This window comes from Erythrolamprus reginae, chromosome 1 (genome assembly GCF_031021105.1).
Source record: "Erythrolamprus reginae isolate rEryReg1 chromosome 1, rEryReg1.hap1, whole genome shotgun sequence".
Classification (NCBI taxonomy): domain Eukaryota; kingdom Metazoa; phylum Chordata; class Lepidosauria; order Squamata; family Dipsadidae; genus Erythrolamprus; species Erythrolamprus reginae.
In genome coordinates, this window is record NC_091950.1 from 14640380 (window position 1) to 14663633 (window position 23254).

The window sequence follows — 23254 nt, forward strand, 5'->3', positions numbered from 1 at the left end:
TGTAACAATCCAATTTAATAAAACAACTAAAAACCCTTATAAAAACCAAACATACACACAAACATACCATACATAACTTGTAATGGCCTAGGGGAAGGAATATCCTAACTCCCCCATGCCTGGCGACAAAGGTGGGTCTTGAGTAATTTGCGAAAGACAAGGAGGGTGGGGGCTGTTCTAATCTCTGGGGGGAGTTGATTCGAGAGGGCCGGGGCCGCCACAGAGAAGGCTCTTCCCCTGGGGCCCCCCAAATGACATTGGTCGACGGGACCCGGAGAAGGCCAAGTCTGTGGGGCCTTATCGGCCACTGCGATTCATGCGGTAGAAGGCGGTTCCAGATGTATTCTGGCCCAATGCCATGTAGGGCTTTAAAGGTCATTATCAACACTTTGAATTGTGACCGGAAACCGATCGGCAGCCAGTACAGGGCGCGGAGTGTTGCAGAAATGTGGGCGAATCTAGGAAGCCCCACGATGGCTCTCGCGGCCGCATTCTGCAGAATCTGAAGTTTCCGAACACTTTTCAAAGGTAGCCCCATGTAGAGAGCGTTGCAGTAATCGAACCTCAAGGTGATGAGGGCATGAGTGACTGTGAGCAATGACTCCCTGTCCAAATAGGGCCGTCCTCATCATCTGACTGGGACCACTCTCCCCATTGTCATATCAGCCCCCTCTAGGGGTTCCTCGGGTCACTTTCTTCATCACGCCTGTTCTCTGCTTCATCTGTCAACCCCACCCTCCCAGGGTATCCAGAGGGGCTCGGCTCATCCTCCCCAGAATCTGACACGACCTGAGGTGGACAAGGAGCGTTCACAACAGGAGGTTGATAACGAACGGCAGGCAAAGGAAGGAGGAGGTCATAAAATGGGGCACAACTCACTTAACTGCCTTTCCTAGCAATGGGAGTCCTTGTTCCAATTGCAGTTGTAATTTGAGGACTATAAGTTGCTGCTTTATGGGGACTCTTAAAGGTCAAGATAGTCTTCAACCTACAACTCCAATTGAGGCTCTAGTGAAGTGAGGCATTTGTTAAGTGAGTTTTCCCCTCGTTTTTAATATCGTTAAATAAGGTTCAGGAGGGAAGTGTTTTTAATAGGGAAGTGAACACAAGAACAAGGGGACACAATCTGAAGTTAGTTGGGGGAAAGATCAGAAGCAACATGAGAAAATATTATTTTACTGAAAGAATAGATGCTTGGAACAAACTTCCAGCAGACGTGGTTGGTAAATCCACAGTAACTGAATTTAAACATGCCTGGGATAAACACATCCATTGTAAGATAAAATACAGGAAATAGTGTAAGGGCAGACTAGATGGATCATGAGGTCTTTTTCTGCTGTCAGTCTTCTATGTTTTTATGACCTACCTTGCCACTGCCATTGATAAGTTCATAACCAGGTTGTTAAATACAGTGGTACCTCATCATACGAACTTAATTGGTTCCAGGAGGAGGTTCGTAAGGTGAAAAGTTTGTAAGATGAAACAATGTTTCCCATAGGAATCAATGTAAAAGCAAATAATGTGTGCAAATCCTTCAGGAAAATCCCAAACTTTAGAAGGGAGGCGAACAGAGAGCAGGGAGGAGCAGCTAAAGGGGGCGGGTGGAAGAAGCAAGGCTAGGCTAAAGGGTGAGTGGGAAGGAAGAAAGGCAAGGGGGGCGCCCCTCCCTTTTCTTTCTTCAAAAGACACCCTTTCAGTGCCTCTGCAAGCATGCTGTTCTCTGCAAACTCTTTCCCCCTCCAAGCCACCCCTCCCTTTTATTTCTTCAAAAGACACTCTTTCAGTGCCTGCAAACACCCTGTTCTCTGCAAAATCTTTCCTCCTCCAAGCCACCCCTCCCTTTTATTTCTTCAAAAGACACCCTTTCAGTGCCTGCAAACACCCTGTTCTCTGCAAAATCTTTCCTCCTCCAAGCCACCCCTCCCTTTTATTTCTTCAAAAGACACCCTTTCAGTGCCTGCAAACACCCTGTTCTCTGCAAAATCTTTCCTCCTCCAAGCCGCCCCTCCCTTTCTTCAAAAAAGGGGGAAAAAAGAAACCCCTTCATCCCAGCAGCAGCTGCTTGGGTTCATAAGGTGAAAATAGTTCGGAAGAAGAGGCAAAAAAATCTTAAACACCGAGTTCGTATCTTGAAAGGTTTGTTAGAAGAGGCGTTTGTAAGATGAGGTACCACTGTATGTCTGACTTCCCCATTGACTTTTCTTATTAGGAGGTCGCAAAACATTTTGGGGCACAGCAACAGGCATAACTATGGACCAATTGACCAGCGCCTGAATTTTGATCACATCGATCATGGGGCGGCTGCAAAGGTCATAACGAGGCGAGGGTTCCACTTCCCGGTACGCCCTCCGGGATTGTCGCAGGCGGCTGCGCAGAAGCAAAAAAATGCCCAAAATAGGGGAAATCTCACACACGAGAGCATCCTGTGAAATTTCACTTGCGCAGAAGCGAAATCTTCCATGTCCACACATCGGCTGCAACCCCACTACTGGTCATAATTCTGAAAAACGGTCATAAGTCACATTTTTTCAGTGTCGTAACTTTGAACAAGGGTCATTAAGTTCACTGTTGTAAGTTGAGGGTTACCTATATTTGCCAGTGTTGCGATTTGGACCTTTGTAGCCTGCTAGAGTCACTTCAAAATGAGAATTGGGCTCGTCCTGCTTAGTAATGGCCCCAAACTTTGTGGTGATTTATGATGAGGTGCTGAAGGGAGCCCTGCAAATTGTGCCTTGCAGTAGTCCTGCTCACTTCATTAGATTCCCGAAATAAACACAAGTTCTCTCCTACAAACCTGTTGACCGACCATTTCATTTCCCAAGCTGCGTCTCTTAACGTCATCGTAAGCTTTCCTCTGCTTGTGGATTTTGTCCATATTCTCAATTAACCCGGGTCTGTGCAAAGCCTTATTTTACACCAGTAACTTTATCCATTAGTGGACATTAATAGGAAAGTGAACACAAGAACAAGGGGCCACAATCTGAGGTTAGTTGGGGGAAAGATCAGAAGCAACGTGGGAAAATATTTGACTGAAAGAGTAGTAGATGCTTGGAACAAACTTCCAGCAGACGTGGTTGGTAAATCCACAATAACTGAATTTAAACATGCCTGGGATAAACACATATCCATCCTATGATAAAATGCAGGAAACAGTATAAGGGCAGACTAGATGGACCAGGAGGTCTTTTTCTGCCATCAGACTTCTATGTTTCTATGTCTATGTCCCTCACTTCCTGTGGATGAGCCTGTTCGGGAATGTAAGAAAATAAGTGACCTATACATGGAAACAATGACAATGTCTGAATATAGATTGGTGGGGCAGCAACTCTGTGAACTTCGGGGGTGCAGTGGTTAGAGTGCAGTACTGCAAACTACGTCTGCTGATCACCGGCTGCCAGCAGTTTGGCAGATCGAATCTCAGTAGGCTCAGGGTTGACTCAGCCTTCCATCCTTCCAAAGCCAGTAAAATGAGGACACAGATTTGGGGAGACAACATGCATGCTCTCTGTAAATCAGTTAGAGGGCTGTAAAGCACTGTGAAGCGGTATATAAGTCTAAATACTATGGCTATTGCTAACTCACCCTCTCTCTTAAAGAGAGGCTGGTATACTGGAACAAGCCATTGTTTTGCATTCTAAGAAAAAGCAGAGAAGAGAAAGGAGAACCACTGGCAACTAGGCCATCTATAACATATAATAAATTACAATGTCATTATTATTACTGTCTTCGCCATCTTAGGCAAAATATCCCTAGAGTCTAGCAGTGATTCTCAACCTTTCCTAATGCCGACCCCGACCCTTTAATACAGTTCTTGATGTTGGTGGGACCCCCAACCATAAAATAATAAAATTATTAGGAAACTCAGGGATGGGTTCTAAGCCGATTTGCTTCCTCTTCACTGTATGGTCACACCTTGCACAAGCATGCACAGTGCCAATTTTTTTTTTTAATTGCCCAAAAAAATCCCAAAACAAGACAGCAATGCATACATAGTGCCAGAAATTGGGCTTCCACACATGCTCAGAAGTTCCCATGGTACAGATACAGGTAGTCCCCGACTTACGATGGGGATCTGTTCCCACGGCCCGTCCTAAGCCGAGTTTGGTGTAAGTCGGAATATTCTGATTTACAAATATTCCGACTTCCACGGCGGCGGCGGTGGTTTCAAGGAACCAACAGCCGGCAAAGCCTCCTGCTGAACGTTTGGGCGAGGGGATCTCCGCGGTGGGCGGCCTCGGAGGCTACAGCAACACAGCACCGAGAAGGACCGGCTTCAAGGGACCAACAGCCGGTCCTTCTTGGCGCTGCGTTTCTGTAGCCTCCAAGGCCACCCACTGCGGAGATCCCCTCGCCCAAATGGAGGCGGCGGCGGCAGCAGCCTTGGAGGCTGCAGCAACGCAGCACCAAGAAGGACTGGCTGTTGGTCCCTTGAAGCCGCTGCCGCCTCCGGACAAGGGGATCTCTGCGGGGTCTCCGAAGCTGCTGCCCATCGCGGAGATCCCTTCGCCCAAATGGTGGTGGCGGCGGCAGCGGCAGCAGTGGCTTCGAAACTGTCCCCAGGTCATCATAACAATGAAACGTTGTACGTCGGGGACAACATAACCCGGTGACTACCTGTATATATATATATATTTGCAGTAGTCTATTTGCATGTGGGTGGACCCACCTGGAGACAGCTAGAGGAACGGTGTCTTGGTTCCTAAGACCATCAGAAATATATGTTTTTTCCAGGAATATACATAGTCCTCAACCAGAATTGGAACAAGGACTCCCATTGCTACAAAAGGCAGTTCAGTGAGACGTGCCCGGTTTTATGACCAATTTTTTTTGGTCACAGTCAAGTGAGTCACTTGATTATTAAATGAATCTGGCTTTACCTACCGACTTCGCTTGTCAGAAAGTTGCAAAAGGGCATCATGTGATTCGCACACACACCCCACGACAAGTGGAGCAGTCACAAATATGAACCAATGGCCAAGCGCCCAAATTTTGATCATATGACCATGCTGGGGCGGGAACAGTCCTTAGTGTGGAAACGGTGACGTCACCATTTTCACTGTCGCCGTAACTCTGAACAGTCACTAAGTGAACTATTGTAAGTCAGGGACTACCTGTAGGTGTTTTACAATCCCACGCAAACATACTACACACCCCACCTTTTCTTTACAATGCACCAGGGTTTTGCATTTTATACTGCCTGAAATATATACAGTGATCCCTCGATTAGCACGGTCTCGATTAGTGTGAAACGCTGCAACGCGGTTTTTCAAAAAATATTAATTAAAAAATACTCCACGGTTTTTTTGCTATACCACGGTTTTTCCCACCCGATGACGTCATACGTCATCACCAAGAGTCACTTCTCTGTCTCTTTCTCTTTCTTTCCTGTCACTATGCTTCAATCATTTTCTCATTTCTCTTTTTTCTCCCCTTTTTTCTATCATTTCTCTCTCTCTTTCTTCCTCTCTCACACTCTCTTCCTCCCTTCTCTCTCCCCCCCTCCACTTGCCCACGAGAAGAAAAAAAGCAACCTCTGCCGGGCAGCTCCCCTTGTACCCCCGCTTTGTGCCTGCCTCTTTTGGGGATTTCTTTTTCTTTTCTTTTTTGCGCTGGCAGCGGGAGCTGTTGGGGAGGGCTCTGCCGGGAAGGCCTCTCAGCTGCAGAGCCGAATGGGGGCGGAGGCAACAGCGGAGCCCGGCGCTGGGGCCATGCGAGGCTGTTCATCCAGGGGGGCGTGGACTGGCAAGTCGCCCTCCTTTCTCTCTCTTTCTCAAGATCGCTTGCCGCTTGCCGCTTGCCTATTGCAGCGAAGGAGGCGAAGCAAGGCTCCAAGCTGCAAAGCGGCAAGCGGCAAGCGATCTTGGAGTTTCCCCTTTGCCTGGGCGGCAGGAAGACCAAGGGAAGGTTCCTTCAGCCGCCCAACACCTGATCCGCTCCGCAGCGCGGCAGCAGCGAGGAGCCGAAGATGGGGTTTCCCCTTTGCCTTTACCCCATCTTCGGCTCCTCGCTGCTTCCGCGCTGCGGAGCAGATCAGCTGTTGGGCGGCTGAAGGAAACTTCCCTTGGTCTTCCCCGCCGCCCACACGCAAACTCCACCATCTGCGCATGTGCGGCCATGAAAAAAATGGCGCACATGCGCAGATGGTGGTTTTTACTTCCGCATCCAGTATAACGCGGAAATCGGTTAGCGCGGGAGGTCTTGGAACATAACCCCCGCGCTAACCGAGAGATCACTAATTTCACCTGCTGTTGTACACATTCAACTTTGTACAGAACAAAGTATTCAATGAGAATATTTCATTCATTCAGATCTAGGGTGGGTTCTTTGAGTGTTCCCTTTATTTTTTTGAGCAGTGTATTTGTGCCCACTGAAGAAATGGCTGAGTACCTGAAGCTGTTATTCAGATTTTATTTATTTATTTATTTACTTACTCAGTTAGTTAGTTAGTTAGTCCAATACACAATGAGGGTTTTAGTGGGTATATATCTATATACACTGTTCTGTCTGGGTTTTCCCAGACCTCCACACCCACTGAAAAAACAGCCAGACACTCTGGTAAAATCCAAAAGTATTTTATAGCAGGAAAAAATAAGCACAAAGGAAAACCTGTCTTCACAGCAGACAGGTTACAATACGTTACAACAGGGTCCTGATGTCCAGTCAATTTCACAAGCTTCTTGCTGGCACACCCCCCCAAGGTTTCAATAGTCCAAGGCACAAACCAGGATTGTAGCCACCAAAGTTCACAGACAGGTCTCACGAATCTCCAAGATAAAACTCCACAAGCCAGGAAGGGTGGGGCCGCCTTTTATCCTTTCCCAAGCACCACACCCAAACCCAGCTGTGACCTCTAATGCTGGAAATACCTAGCCAATTGAGTTCGTCTCTGATTAGCTCTCCTTTGTCGCATATCTATGATGTCATGAGCATCTTCCCCCAGGGAATCCAGGCTGCTTGCTGGGGAGAGCTCCCCCTGGTGGAACTCTGGCTGTCCTTCTTCTTCAGCCTGGGATTCCGCTTCCTCGTCAGTCTGCACCTCCTGGTCCTCAGCCTCTCCCTCTGAGCTGGAAGCCGACAGCAAATCAGCCATTCCCGGAGGGGTCCCAGGCTGAACCACAACACCATCCCCCCGCGGAAGGCCCCTCCCCACCTGCCAGCGGAGAGGACGCGGTTTCTGAGGGAACTGGGCGTGAAAAGCCCGAAGAAGATCGGGAGCGTCCAACAACGCCGCTTCCACCCAGGAGCAATCATCCGGATCCCCCTCTACCCATTGCACCTTGTACTGGAAACACCCATCCACCCAACGGGAATCCACAACGTCATGTACCATAGCTTCAGGGAGGTGATCACGAACACACGGGGCAGGAAACACGGGAACATTGGGACGGAGCGGACAATCGGGAGGGACAGGGACTAGCAGCGAACGGTGAAAAACAGGGTGAACCCGCAAGTTGTCCGGCAGGGTGAGCCGGTAAGCCACCGGATTAATCACCCGCTCAACGGGAAAAGGACCCAGGAACCGAGGATCTAGTTTGTGCCGGGGTAATTCAGAGGCTACATATTTCGTGGACAACCACACCTGATCCCCCACCACCAAGGGGGGCACATCCCGTCTGGAGCGATCAGCCACCCTCTTGTAGTCCTCCTTGGCTTTATTCAGGTATCTCTTCACCATCTCATGAACCGCCTGCAGCTCTGAGAGAAAGTCCTCAGCAGCAGGCACCGGGGAATCTAGGAGGGTCAAGGGAAAGAAGCGAGGGTGAAATCCATAATTTGCGAAAAAGGGCGTGAGCCGGGTCGATGAGTGACGGGAATTGTTGAAAGCGAACTCCGCTACAGGGATAAACCGGGACCAATCCGTCTGGCGATCCGCCACTACACACCGCAGGTATTGTTCCAATATCCCGATCACTTTTTCTGTACCGCCATCGGTCTGGGGGTGCTGCGTCGAGGCGAGGCACACGGACACATTCAGGGCCGACATCAATTCCCGCCAAAACCGGGCTGTGAATTGTGTGCCCCTATCAGAGACCACTCGATCCGGAAGCCCATGTAACCGAAACACGTGACTAATAAACATTTGAGCCGTGAGTTGGGCAGTGGGCACCCTAGTGCAAGGGACAAAATGCACCATCTTGGTGAGCATGTCCATCACCACCATGACTACCGTGAAACGAGCAGAGGAAGGCAAATGAGTGACAAAGTCAATGGACACGGCACCCCAGGGTCTCTCAGGCGTGGGCAAAGGTTGCAGTAATCCCGGTGGGGCTCCAGTCACCCCCTTGGCCGTACGACACTGGACACAGGTGGCCACATAGGAACGCACATCATCTTGGAGGCGTGGCCACCAGAATGTCCGAGAGACTAGCTCCAATGTTTTAAACAGACCAAAATGCCCCGCCACTGGACAGTCATGACACTGGGTCATAATCAACCCTCTCACTGGGCCGGCGGGAACATACAGCTGCCCCCGGTACCGAAGCAGACCGTCTTGAAACGTCCATGGGGAATTGGGTGTTAACTCCCGCACTCTCTGCGCTACAAACCCATCCTCACGCTGCGCCTCCCGTAAACGGTGACGCAAGTCTACTGGGTCCTGAGTGGCAGCCAAAGCTGCAGGGGGTAACACTGTCTGCAGAGGGGCCAGCTCCTTCGGGTGCGTGTATTCTGGCTTGCGCGACAAGGCATCCGCTCGGGGGTTCTGGGCACTGGGAGTGTACCTGATGCGGAAATTGAACCGCGCGAAAAAGAAAGACCAGCGGATCTGTCTCTGGTTTAATTTCCGGGCCGTCTGCAAATACTCAAGGTTCCGGTGATCCGTCCGTACCTCGATTTGATGACGGGCCCCCTCCAGGTAATGCCGCCAATGCTCAAAGGCGGCCTTCACCGCTAAAAGTTCCTTCTCCCAAATAGTATAGTTCCTTTCCGAGGGAGACAGCTTCCGGGAGAAGTAGGCACACGGAAACAACATGTCACCGGGCCGATGGGCTTGGAGAAGCACTGCGCCAACCGCTACATCTGAAGCGTCGGTTTCTAACACAAACGGCTGAGCGGGATCAGGATGGCGCAGAAGCGGTTCCACCATGAACGCCGCTTTCAGGGCATCAAAAGCCCGCTGTTCCGCCTCCCCCCAACCAAATGGGACTTGTTTTTGTAACAACCGAGTCAAGGGCGTGGTTAACGTGGCATACCCCGGAACAAAAGCCCGATAGTAGTTTGCAAACCCCAAAAGACATTGTACGTCTTTCACCCGTCGTGGAGGTTGCCAAGACTGAAGTGCGGCCACTTTGTTCGGGTCCATGGAAATGCCACCTGGAGATAAAATGTGCCCCAGGAATTCGACGGTAGTCTGGAAGAATTGGCACTTCTCCAGCTTGGCATACAACTGCTGCTCCCGCAACCGGAGCAGGACCCGGCGCAAATGGGTCAAATGCAAGGCATGGTTCGGGGAATACACTAAAATGTCATCAAGGTAAATCACCACAAAATGGTCCAACATGTCCCGGAACACGTCGTTCATCAGATGTTGAAACACGGCCGGGGCGTTGGTGAGGCCAAATGGCATCACTGTATATTCAAAGTGGCCGTAACACGTGCCAAACGCTGTCTTCCACTCATCCCCGGCCCGCATCCGGACCAAATTATACGCACTGCGCAAATCGATTTTGGTGAATACCGTTGCCGTCCGCAACCGGTCCATGAGTTCAGGGATCAAGGGCAAGGGGTACCTATTCCGCACTGTGATGGCGTTAAGGCGGCGATAGTCACAGCAGAGGCGAAGATCGCCTGTTTTCTTTTTCACGAACAAAACAGGGGCAGACAAAGGGGACTTGGATGGCCGAATAAATCCCTTGGCCAGATTCTTTTCCACAAACTCCTTGAGAGCCACAAGCTCCGGCTCGGACATGGAGTACAAACGACCAGCCGGGAGCTTGGCGTCAGGGAGCAGGTCAATGGCACAGTCATACGTCCGATGTGGTGGTAGCCGATCCGCCTCTTTTTCGTTGAACACATCGGCGAATTCCTCGAGGCAACGGGGTAATTGAATCGCGGGAACTACTGGGCCGTGGGCTGCACACACATGTCGGTGATGGTCCACGCACTGCAAACTGGAGAAGGTGACCAAGTTCTGAGACCACACCACCTGTGGGTCATGTGCACGCAGCCATGACAACCCCAACACGAGGGGAAAATGAAGCCCCTTGGTAACATAAAACTGTAGGGCCTCCTCATGAGTTCCGATGCACATCCGCACCGGCAGGGTCTGGAAACGGATGGGACCAGCCAACAAAACCCGCCCATCGATAGTCTCCACAGTTAATGGCGGGGTAACAGGACAAAGGGGCAAGGAATGACGTTGGGCAAAGGCTTCGTCTAAGAAGTTCGTCGTCGCCCCCGAATCCACAAGGGCCAACGCGGGGTAAGTCCGAGTCCGTTGCGCGATATGCAAGGTCACCGCAAGCGTCAGGTGTCGAGACGGTCCAAATTCGGGAGTCGTGGAGTCAGACGAAAGTGGGATCCCCGCCCGACCTAGTGTTGCCACCAAGCCGGGCCCCCCTCGTTTCCCGATCGTTCCGGCGACGGAGGACATCCAGACGAAGGCCCCGCCATCGGAGAGTTCAGGGCAGGAACGGGGACACCAGGGGTTGTCTCCTGTAACTGCACAGGGGACGCCATGGGAAGCACGGGAGGGCTGTAAGGTACAGGAACGACGGCAGCCACGGTGCTCCGCCTCTTGTGGGGACAAACGACAGCAAAATGTCCCGGGGCCCCACAATAGAAGCACAACCCAGCTGCCCGCCGACGCCCTCGTTCCTCCGGGGTCTGTCGGGGTCGGGCGTAACTTACGTCCATCGGCTCCCCGGCAGCAACACGATCCATCAAGCGTGGAGGCAGCGCTGGTGAAAAACGTCGGAGCGCAGGGACCGGAGCCGGGGTGCTTACGGTTGACAACCCCCGCCGCGAAACAGGTGTCGGCGGGACGCCTGATGCACGGGGGTTGGACCGTCCCGCTCGACGGACTTCCCTGGCCAACAGCCTGGCCTCTATTGCCAAGCAATGCCGCTCCAAACCGTCCAACGTGCCGGGCATCACCTCATGCACTAAGGCGTCCAACATCGTGTCGGATAGTCCATCTTGAAAGGCCTCGATCAGGGCAGCCTCATTCCACTGGACTTGCCCGGCCAGAGACCTAAAGTCAGCCATATAGTCCACCAGGGGGCGCGAACCCTGGCGTAATTGCTTCAGCGCCCGCGTGGCCGTTTGTTCCTGCACCGGGTCCGCAAATTGGTGACGCAGCAAGTCACAAAAAGCATTGTAGTCCTGGAGTAGCGGATCATCCCGGGCCAGGTAAGGTGCCACCCACGACGCTGCAGGGCCAGCCAATAAACTGCACAGAAACGCCACCTTGTGGTCATCCCCTGGGAAGTGCATCATCTGCGCGTTGATAAAAAGCTGCACCTGGCTCTGGAACGCAGAAAACAGCCGCCGGTCCCCCCAGAACTTTTCCGGCATCGCCACAAAACATTTCCTTCTGGGCAAAGGTGCTGGAGGTGGTACCACAGGTGCCGCCTGGGGTGGGGCCGCCTGGGACAAAACCTCCACTTGACGTTGTAATAACAAGACTGTCTGGGTCAAGTGAGCAATGTCCCCTCGCAACTCTGCAAAGACAGCCTGCATGTCAGCTGCAGAAACATCCATGGTGACAGGCAAAAACAGGAAGCCGACAAACAAAAGAAGTCCAACCAGGAACCAGCAGCAAAGAGCAAGGAACAAAACAACCAAACCACCCCTCCAAAATGAGCACCAGGTGTCTGGTGGTTGGTGGAGTTTTATTCTGTTCTGTCTGGGTTTTCCCAGACCTCCACACCCACTGAAAAAACAGCCAGACACTCTGGTAAAATCCAAAAGTATTTTATAGCAGGAAAAAATAAGCACAAAGGAAAACCTGTCTTCACAGCAGACAGGTTACAATACGTTACAACAGGGTCCTGATGTCCAGTCAATTTCACAAGCTTCTTGCTGGCACACACCCCCAAGGTTTCAATAGTCCAAGGCACAAACCAGGATTGTAGCCACCAAAGTTCACAGACAGGTCTCACGAATCTCCAAGATAAAACTCCACAAGCCAGGAAGGGTGGGGCCGCCTTTTATCCTTTCCCAAGCACCACACCCAAACCCAGCTGTGACCTCTAATGCTGGAAATACCTAGCCAATTGAGTTCGTCTCTGATTAGCTCTCCTTTGTCGCATATCTATGATGTCATGAGCATCTTCCCCCAGGGAATCCAGGCTGCTTGCTGGGGAGAGCTCCCCCTGGTGGAACTCTGGCTGTCCTTCTTCTTCAGCCTGGGATTCCGCTTCCTCGTCAGTCTGCACCTCCTGGTCCTCAGCCTCTCCCTCTGAGCTGGAAGCCGACAGCAAATCAGCCATTCCCGGAGGGGTCCCAGGCTGAACCACAACAATACACATAGTAAAATACATGATGAAGGTTATAGAGGAGATACTCATCGTGAAATATATCTAAGAAATAATAGAAAAGAAGGTATAGGAATAGAACATATCAATGAAAGAATAGAAGAAGAAATATAGGAATAGAAGAAAGGTATAGGAGATATAGGAGAGCAATAGGACAGGGGATGGAAGGCACTCTAGTGCACTTGTACTCGCCCCTTACTGACCTCTTAGGAATCTGGAGAGGTCAACCTTAGATAATCTAAGGGTAAAGTGTTGGGGGTTTGGGGATGACACTATGGAGTCCGGTAATGAGTTTCATGCTTTGACAACTCAGTTACTGAAGTCATATTTTTTACAGTCAAGTTTGGATTTGATTTATTCAGATTAAATGAGCCATTTGAGAGGTCATTTCTCTCTAAGAGGTGGAGGAACAAAACCCACCCCACCAAGTTTCTTCTGGTCAAAATTAGTTCCGAAGGCAAGACAGCTTCCCTTTGCATGGTCCGTTGCCCTCCAGCAGCCTCTCAGGGCTCAACGTTTGCTTAATGTTCTCTGTAACCCAATGACGCTGCCTGGTTGCGTGAAGAGCGAGCGAAAACAAACCAGGAAAAAACAGGTCAAAGGACAAACTTGGATTATTCTGTGCAGCTCTGCCCCCTGCAGTCAAGTTTTAAAACCTGCCAGAGTTCAACACAGCTTGCGTTGTCTCAAAGCACAAAGAATGCAGAGATTTATTTTATTTTTTAATTTAATTTTATTATATTTTTATTTTATTATTTTATTTTATTTTATTTTATTTTATTTTATTTTATTTTATTTTATTTTATTTTATTTTATTTTATTTTATTTTATTTTATTTTATTTTATTTTATTTTATTTATTTTATTTTATTTTATTTTATTTTATTGTTTGTTTGTTTGTTTATTTATAAACATAGAAGACTGACGGCAGAAAAAGACCTCATGGTCCATCTAGTCTGCCCTTATACTATTTTCTGTATTTTATCTTAGGATGGATATATGTTTATCCCAGGCATGTTTAAATTCAGTTACTGTGGATTTATCTACCACGTCTGCTGGAAGTTTGTTCCAAGGATCTACTACTCTTTCAGTAAAATAATATTTTCTCACGTTGCTTCTGATCTTTCCCCCAACTAAACTCAGATTGCGTTCTTGTGTTCACTTTCCTATTAAAAACACTTCCCCCCTGAACCTTATTTAACCCTTTAACATATTTAAATGTTTCGATCATGTCCCCCCTTTTCCTTCTGTCCTCCAAACTATACAGATTGAGTTCATGGAGTCTTTCCTGATACGTTTTATGCTTAAGACTTTCCACCATTCTTGTAGCCCGTCTTTGGACCCAGTTCAATTTGATCAATCTCTTGATCTTTCCCCCAACTAACTTCAGATTGTGTCCCCTTGTTCTTGTGTTCACTTTCCTATTAAAAATACTTCCCTTCTGAACATTATTTAACCCTTTAATATATTTAAATGTTTCGATCATGTCCCCCCTTTTCCTTCTGTCCTCCAGACTATACAGATTGAGTCCGTTAAGTCTTTCCTGATACGTTTTATCCTTAAGACCTTCCACCATTCTTGTAGCCCGTCTTTGGACCCGTTCAATTTTGTCAATATCTTTTTGTAAGTGAGGTCTCCAGAACTGAACACAGTACTCCAAATGTGGTCTCACCAGCGTATGTAAGGGGATCTTACTTATTTATTTATTTATTTACTTATTTATTTATTTATTTGTCAAACAATTGTAGGGTGATAATTTGTACATATAAAACATTAGATAAGTAATGATAAAAAGTAGACAATAGGACAGGGACGGTAGGCACAGTGGTGCGCTTATGCCCGCCCCTTACAGGCCTCTTAGAAAGGGGGAGAGGTCAACTGTAGATAGTCTAAGGTTAAAGGTTTTGGGGTTAGGAGTAGAAACTACAGAGTCAGGTAGTGCATTCCAGGCGCTGATTACTCTGTTGCTGAAGTCGTATTTTTTGCAGTCAAGTTTGGAGCGATTGACATTTAGTTTAAATCGATTTCGTGCTCGTGTGTTGTTGTGGTTGAAGATAAAGTAGTCGTTAACAGGTAGGACATTTTGGTATATGATTTTATGAACTATAATTAAGTCGGAACTGAGACGACGGAGTAATAATAATTTCCGCTTTGTTAAATCTGCGTTCCTTGGTTAACTACTGGTGGAGTTTTAGCGACAAAACACTGGATGCAGACCGGGGGTGTTCAACCTTGGCCGTCAAACCCTGAAACGTGATCTAACCGAAGCCATTTTGGAAGCTGCCGTATTGCGAGATAGGGAGGGGGGATTTGAGACAACTGGGATGTCAGGACGAAATCCATCACGTGGAGTTAGAGGCTTTGACCTGCCACAGTAACACAGCGTAAGGGAATTGGGAGGGGTAAGAGAAAAGTTGATAACCAAACCAAATTCCTTTTTCAGAGTCCATTTTTTTCTTCTGCGTCAACTTCAGGGGGTCCCCGAGTTACGATGTCAATCCATTGCTACAGTTGATCGTAAGCCGAATTTCGGTGTAAATTGGGATCTTCCTCCATTTTGCTCTAACGCTGTCTCGCCTGATTCCCCCCAAGCCTGTAGCATGGCCAGCTACACTAAAGCTCAATTTAAGCTTTGAATACGCAAATTTGAAGGGCCTGCTGCCCCCCAGGTCGCCACATCATGACATCGCCGTGGCAACTAAAATTATTATTATTATTATTATTATTATTATTATTATTATTATTAATTAAATTTGTATGCCGCCCCTCTCCGCAGACTCGGGGCGGCTCACAGCAGCAATAGAAAACAATGTACAATACAAATCTAATATTACAAAGTTAAAAACCCATAATTTAAAAAACATGCACACAACATACCATACATAAACCATATAGGCCTGGGGAAGATGTCTCAATTCCCCCATGCCTGACGGCAGAGGTGGGTTTTAAGGAGTTTACGAAAGGCAAGGAGGGTGGGGGCAATCTTAATCTCTGGGGGGAGCTGGTTCCAGAGGGTCAGGGCCACCACAGAGAAGGTTCTTCCCCTGGGTCCCACCAGACGACATTGTTTAGTCGATGGGACCCGGAGAAGGCCAACTATATGGGACCTGACTGGTTGCTGGGATTCGTGCGGCAGAAGGCGGTCCTGGAGATACTTGCCTGCTTGCTAAAGCACTTCATTCGCCCCTTCTTCTAACCCCCACGGTTCAGAAAGTACCAGAGCTGGGGAATGCCAGCGATTCCGGAGCCCGCTGCCAAAATTTGGGGCGCTGAGAGCAAAACAAGTGAGCACAGCATGGCAGGAGGAGGGGGCCGGTTTCGTGTCATAACCACAAAACATCATAAGTCGGGTGTTGTGGTTGGCTCTGGCCCAGCTCCTGCCCCAGGCCCAGGGAATGTGGAGGTGGATGCAGGGGAAACTTCAACATGTCACAGGCCTGTGTTATTGCCGACAGAATCAGTTCAGAGTTTAGTTTCCTCGGACGAAGAAGAAGGTGGGAGTGACTCGGCAGAGGGGGGCTTGGCACACAGCCCAGGCAGTCAATCTCCCTTATCTTCCATTGATTCGGATGAAGATGTTTTGGACCCATGCAAGCGCAGAATTATGCGTAGAAGAGACCAAGTAAGGACATATTACAGGAGATAAGAGCGGCCACCTGTGTTTGGGTGGGGCACCAGTAATTAGGGCTGCTGCTATAAATAGCAGCATGTGGGTTTGGCCGTTGTGGAAGAGTATCTGATCGCAGTTCGTCAGGAATCCTGTGTTGCTGGTTTCTGGACTTTGTTGATTTTTCACACCTTTGAAAACAAAGCAGAGCAACGTGTGTGTGTGTGTGTGTGTGTCTCACTTGGAAGAAGAAGGGGTGTGAAGTTTCTTCACAGCTGCTAGCTAAGTACTTAATGACTGCTTAAGGGAAATTGTACAGACTACCCGGTTGTTTTGGTAAGAGTGCTCTTTGCAATACAAAAAGAGTGCTTAGTTTATTTTGAATTTTGGGATAAAGAACGTTGTTTTGAATTTTCAAATGTGTGTGTGTCTGAAATTTGTACCCTTGAATTTTTGGGAGGCTCCTACCAGAGAGCCCGGCAGAACATCGGGGAGGGTGTAACCAGGGGACCCCCTGTATACGAAAGAGGAAGTCGATGAATCCCTGCACCAGACTGGTCCACATGATTGCATTGTGGGTGTAGGGAAGTGAGATGAACCTTAACGTGCGTGGAGTACTGGAAGGGAAATTCGTATCGGAATGGCCAAAACGTAATCCAACATGGCTCTGGTATTAAATCAAACCTTTTGTGTGAGAAGCGGAGTGGATTCTGATTTATCTCTCTGATGCTTTGTGGGGCATTAACAAAGCAAAGCAAAGATGTTGTAGCCAAAGCAAAAATATTTTCTCTTAAGAATCAAGGACATTCCCACATCTGGTCAGAGGAAAGAGTGATGTCACCACCAGACCCGATGGCACCTTGATTGGATCTGTTTTGAGAAAGTAACAAAACTTTTCATTAGGTGAAAACTGTGAGAGCCTTTCAGAGTCAGTTTTCACCAGATCTGTGCCAATGTGATTACTTAATAAAGCTGCTATTTGACGAATCCACCTGCCTTGGAGTTTTTATTTATTTATTTATTAGATTTGTATGCCGCCCCTCTCCGAAGACTCGGGGTGGCTCACAGCATATAATATAAAACAGTAAATACAAAGACAAATCAAATTAATTAAAAACTACATAAGCTAAAAACCCAATATATTAAAAGGTTTTGCTTGCTATGGGTCTATTACATGAAACCTGGACACAGCCGTTATAAATAGGAGCCAGTTGCCAAAGGTCCGAGTTTTGATCACAGGACCATGAAGATGGCTACAAGGGTTGCAGGTGTGAAAAACGGTCATAAGTCACACATTTGGAATCCTGTGTCCAGTTCTGGAGACCTCACCTACAAAAAGAAATTAATCAAATTGAACGGGGTCCAAAGACGGGCTACAAAAATGGTGGAAAGTCTTAAGCATAAAACGTATCAGGAAAGACTTCATGAACTCCATCTGTATAGTCTGGAGGACAGAAGGAAAAGGGGGGACATGATCGAAACATTTAAATATGTTAAAGAGTTCAATAAGGTTCAGGGGGGAAGTGTTTTTCATAGGAAAGTGAACACAAGAACAAGGGGACACAATCTGAAGTTAGTTGGGGGAAAGATCAAAAGCAACATGAGAAAATATTATTTTACTGAAAGAGTAGTAGACGCATGGAACAAACTCCCAGCAGACAGGGTTGGTAAATCCACAGTAACTGAATTTAAACATTCCTGGGATAAACATATCCATCCTAAGATAAAATACAGGAAATAGTATAAGGGCAGACTAGATGGACCAGGAGGTCTTTTTTTGCCATCAATCTTCTGTTTCTATATTTCTTTGCTAGAGGAAGCTTTCTCATTTAAGATTACTACTAAAGTTGGAAGGGACTTGTCGGTCATCTAGTCCAGTGATTTTCAACCTTTTTTGAGCCGCGGCACATTTTTTACATTTACAAAATTCTGGGGCACACCACCAACCAAAATGACACAAATTAAATAATCTGCCAACTCTTTGCAACCCAATGCATCCGTTACTAGGCTTCAATGTTGCTACAGCACCATTTTTTCCATGGTGTAAACAAGCTTTCTTGATTGTCCCTGGTCAATAGTGACCACAAAGGAATTACTGTGCCTACTTGTGTCTTTTACAAAATAGCGATCTACGAGGATTATCTGGTACGTGAGGTTACAAGACACGTAGCTTCCTTGGGAATCTTTGTGGGGGAAGTTGGTATTACTATCATGTAGCGGGAAGAGAACGAGCAGTGCCAGGGGTCAGTAGGTCATCGACTGACGTTGTGGTGAAGGTTGGAGATGAGCGTCCTCGTTCCATTTCCCAGCAAGTGGAAAGTGCACGCTGTAACATGCAACCTGAATGCTGGTGCACCAGTTGCGGCCCCATCCGGACCAGGAGTCACTGCTCACAGTCACTCATGCCCTCATCACCTCGAAGCTCGACTACTGTAATGCTCTCTACATGGGGCTACCTTTGAAAAGTGTTCGGAAACTTCAGATTGTGCAGAATGCAGCTGCGAGAGCAATCATGGGCTTCCCTAAATATGCCCATGTTGCACCAACACTCCGCAGTCTGCATTGGTTGCCGATCAGTTTCTGGTGACAATTCAAAGTGTTGTTTATGACCTATAAAGCCCTTCATGGCACCGGACCAGATTATCTCCGGGACCGTCTTCTGCTGCACGAATCCCAGCAACCAGTTAGGTCCCACAGAGTTGGCCTTCTCCGGGTCCCGTTGACTAAACAATGTCGTCTGGCGGGACCCAGGGGAAGAGCCTTCTCTGTGGCGGCCCCAGCCCTCTGGAACCAGCTCCTCCCAGAGATTAGAGTTGCCCCCACCCTCCTTGTCTTTCGTAAACTTCTCAAAACCCACCTCTGCCGTCAGGCATGGGGGAATTGAAATATCTTCCCCAGGCCTATATAATTTATGTATGGTGTGTTGTGTGCATGTTTTTTAAATTATGGGTTTTTAACTTCGTATTATTAGATTTGTATTGTACATTGTTTCTATCACTGCTGTGAGCCGCCCCGAGTCTACGGAGAGGGGCGGCATACAAATTTTATAAATAAATAAATAAGTTCAAAGGAGAGTTACAAGGATGGTGAGTAGTCTGGAAACCATGTCTCAGCTGTGGCAAGGGGGGCGTTTGCCCAGGTTCGCCTGGTGCACCAGTTGCGGCCCTATCTGGACCGGGACTCATTGCTCACAGTCACTCATGCCCTCATCACCTCGAGATTCGACTACTGTAACGCTCTCTACATGGGGCTACCTTTGAAAAGTGTTCGGAAACTTCAGATCGTGCAGAATGCAGCTGCGAGAGCAATCATGGGCTTTCCCAAATATGCCCATGTTACACCAACACTCCGCAGTCTGCATTGGCTGCCGATCAATTTCCGGTCACAATTCAAAGTGTTGGTTATGACCTTTAAAGCCCTTCATGGCATCAGACCAGAATATCTCCGAGACCGCCTCCTGCCGCACGAATCCCAGCGACCGATTAGGTCCCACAGAGTGGGCCTTCTCCGGGTCCCGTCAACTAAACAATGTCGGTTGGCGGGCCCCAAGGGAAGAGCCTTCTCTGTGGCGGCCCCGGCCCTCTGGAACCAACTCCCCCCAGAGATTAGAACTGCCCCTACTCTCCCTGCCTTCCGTAAAGCTCTCAAAACCCACCTTTGTCGTCAGGCATGGGGGAACTGAAACACCTCCCCCGGCCACGTACAATTTATGTATGGTATGTTTATGTGTGTGCTTGTTAATATAGTGGGGTTCTTTTTAAAACTATTTTAAATACTTAAATTTATTGAATTTATTTGGATTTGTACGATTGTTTATATTTTTTGTTGTGAGCCGTCCCGAGTTCGCGGAGAGGGGCGGCATACAAATCTAAATAATAAATAAATAAATAAATAAATAAATAAATAAATAAATAAATAAATAAATAAATAAATAAATAAATGTCCTATGAGGAACGGTTAAAGGATCTAGGAATGTTTAGTCTGCAAAGGAGAAGATTGCGAGAAGACTTTATTATTTTTTATTATTTATTAGATTTGTATGCCACCCGCCCCCTGTCTCTGAAGACTTGGAGCGGCTCACAGCAACAATATACAATACAAATCCAATGATTAAAAACAAAACAATTAAAACCCTTGATATAAAAACAATCATACATCCCAAACAAACCATATATAAAACAGGACAGCCAAGGGGAATCAATCAATTTAGATTTATCATCAATTTAGTCGACCTATCCCCATTTCTAAGGGGTGTGTAAGGGGTGTGCATAAGCGCACCATGGTGCCTACTGTCCCTGCCCAAATGTCCTATCATCCTCTTTTATATTTACCTTTTACTTATGTTTATACAAACTACCATCCTATACAAGTTCGACAAATAAATAAAATAACATAAATGAATAAAATTTGGGGCCGAATAATCCAAGCACCACAGGGTGGCAGCAGAGAGTCAGGATAAGTGCAGCTTTTGTTATATTCTTTGTTTTTCTTTTCTCTTTTTTGGTCCTTTCTTTCCCCCCCCCCCCCCTTCTATCTTTTATTCAAAGGGGAATAAAAGAGAGGGGGGAGGACAGAGAGAGAAGGAGAGGGAGGGGGAGGGAGGGAGGGAGAGACATCACAGATCTGCTGGCTCTACATGAACATTTCCATGGGTCAATCTGTGATCAATGAAAGATAATAAATTGTTGTGGTTGGCTCTGGCCCAGCTCCTGCCCCAGGGAATGGGGAGGGGGATGCAGGGAGAAATTCAACATGTCACAGGCCTGTGTTATTGCCGACAGAATCAGATCAGAGTTTAGTTTCCTCGGACGAAGGAGAAGGTGGGAGTGACTCAGCAGAGGAGGGCTTGGCACACAGCCCAGGCAGTCAATCTCCCTTATCTTCCATTGATTCGGATGAAGACGTTTTGGACCCACGCAAGCGCAGAATTATGCGCAGAAGAGACCAAGTAAGGACATATTACAGGAGGCCACCTGTGTTTGGGTGGGGCTCCAGTAATTAGGGCTGCTGCTATAAATAGAAGCATGTGGGTTTGGCTATTGTGGAAGAATATCTGATCGGAGTTCATCAGGAATCTTGTGTTGCTGGACTTTGTTGCTTTTTCACGCCTTGGAAACCAAAGCAGAGCAACGTGTATGTGTGTGTGTGTCTCACTTCATTGGAAGAAGAAGGGGTGTGAAGTTTCTTCACAGCTGCTAGCTAAGTACTTAATGACTGCTTAAGGGAAATTGTACAGACTACCCGGTTGTTTTGGGAAGAGTGCTCTTTGCAATACAAAAAGAGTGTTTTGTTTATTTTGAATTTTGTGATAAAGAACATTGTTTTGAATTTTCAAACGTGTGTGTGTCTGAAATTTGTACCCTTGAATTTTTGGGAGGCTCCTATCAGAGAGCCCAGCAGAACACTAAATGCTCTTTCAATCTCTCTTTTTGGGGGGTTTAGCCAGTCTGGAGAAAAAAAGGACCAGGGGTGTGTGGCAAGATAGCAGTATTCCAGTATTTGAGAGCTGCTACAAAGAAGATGAGTATCACATTCCAAAAAGCATCCAAAAAATAAATCAGAGTCCAAGGCGTCGCCTTCTTCAAACTTCCAATTTATTAACAGGGCCATGTTAGCACAACTGGAGAAGTCCATTACGAGGGTACCTCCACCCAGGTTAGAGTTCATTTCCTTGCATCTCCTCCCACAAGCCCATCACATCTTCTGCCAGCGTAGCCTGCAACTCCCAGCAGTTTCCGGCCAGATGCTGAACAAAGGCTGACCTTGAGAACCTAAAAGGAATGAGTCATATTAGCCATATTTTATCTCTTTTTTTCCAGCAGGCCTCAAAAGACAAATAACAGAAGGACAGTTTAGAAGGGTACCTTGGAGGTCTTCTAGTCTAACCCTTCCACCACTCAGGCAGGAAAACCTTTAGCATTTCGGACTCTTCCTAAAAACTTAAAAACTTCCGGTATTTGTTCTGTCTGGGTCCCCCCAGACGCCAACACCAACCAAAAGGAGTAACCAGACACACTGGTAAAAAGCAAAGGCAGTTTATAGAATTCAAAGCAAACACAGGTAACAAAAACTGTTCTTACAGACAGGAGCACGATGAAGCTTCACAGAGGTTTCACGAAGGCCAGGCAATAAAACAGGATTCTTGCTGGCAAAAACAACGCTGGAGATAATAAAACCCACGCCTCCCTCAAGTCTTTCAGCCTTCTAGGCCACAAGCCAAGATCAGAGACGCTGAGAATCGAAGCAAGGTCACAGGACTCCTAGTTGATAACTCTCCACAAGACTGTAAGGGCGGGCCTGCCTTTTCAACCCTGCTGAGGAGAACCACACCCAAACCCAGCTGTTGCCAATTCAGTGATGGAAATACCTTTCTAATTGGCCCCTTCTTTGGGCTGCACGTCGCTGCCTCATGTCTATTATAGCCTGTGCGTCTTCATCCAATGAATCCAGGCTACTAGCTGGGGAGAGCCCCCCCCCCCGGGGGTCTCAGGCTGCTCTCCCTCCTCCTCTTCCTGACATTCCTCTCCCCCCGTCTGCCTGGTCCTCCCCCTCCTGTTCACTGTCCTCCTCCTCTGGGCATGGATCCGGCAGAGATCCAGCCGGTCCCTGAGGAGCCTCAGGCTGAATCACAACAGTATTGAAGCATCCACAAAGGACTGAAACTCAGAGGTTGAGGACATCTTTGGCATGCTGACAAGGGCCTGGCACCAAGTCACGTCGCAGCTTTTTCAGAGACCAGCTGGGACAATACTGCTTTCTTGAAGTGATTGTTCAGTCTTCAAGCCAGATGGACCAGGGGTCCTCAAACTTGGCAATTTTAAGACTTGTGGACTTCAATTTATATATGGTATGCTTGTGTGTGTGTATGTTAGTATAGGGGTTTTTCTTAAATTTATAATATTTTAATTAAATTGGATTATGTATTGGATTGTCTTTTCACTTGTTGTGAGCCGCCCCGAGTTTTCGGAGAGGGGCGGTATAATAACTGAGGCCTTTTACCAGAACATGTGAGTTTAATCAGAACATGCCAACAGGGCAGGTACAGGCTTAAGAAATTACACAAGAGAACACAGACTTATATACAGGACGCCTTCTGAGGCAACTACCAATCACATACAAAGGAGGGTTCCCGCTTTAACAGTAACTATGCCTATGCGGCCAATCAGGACCCT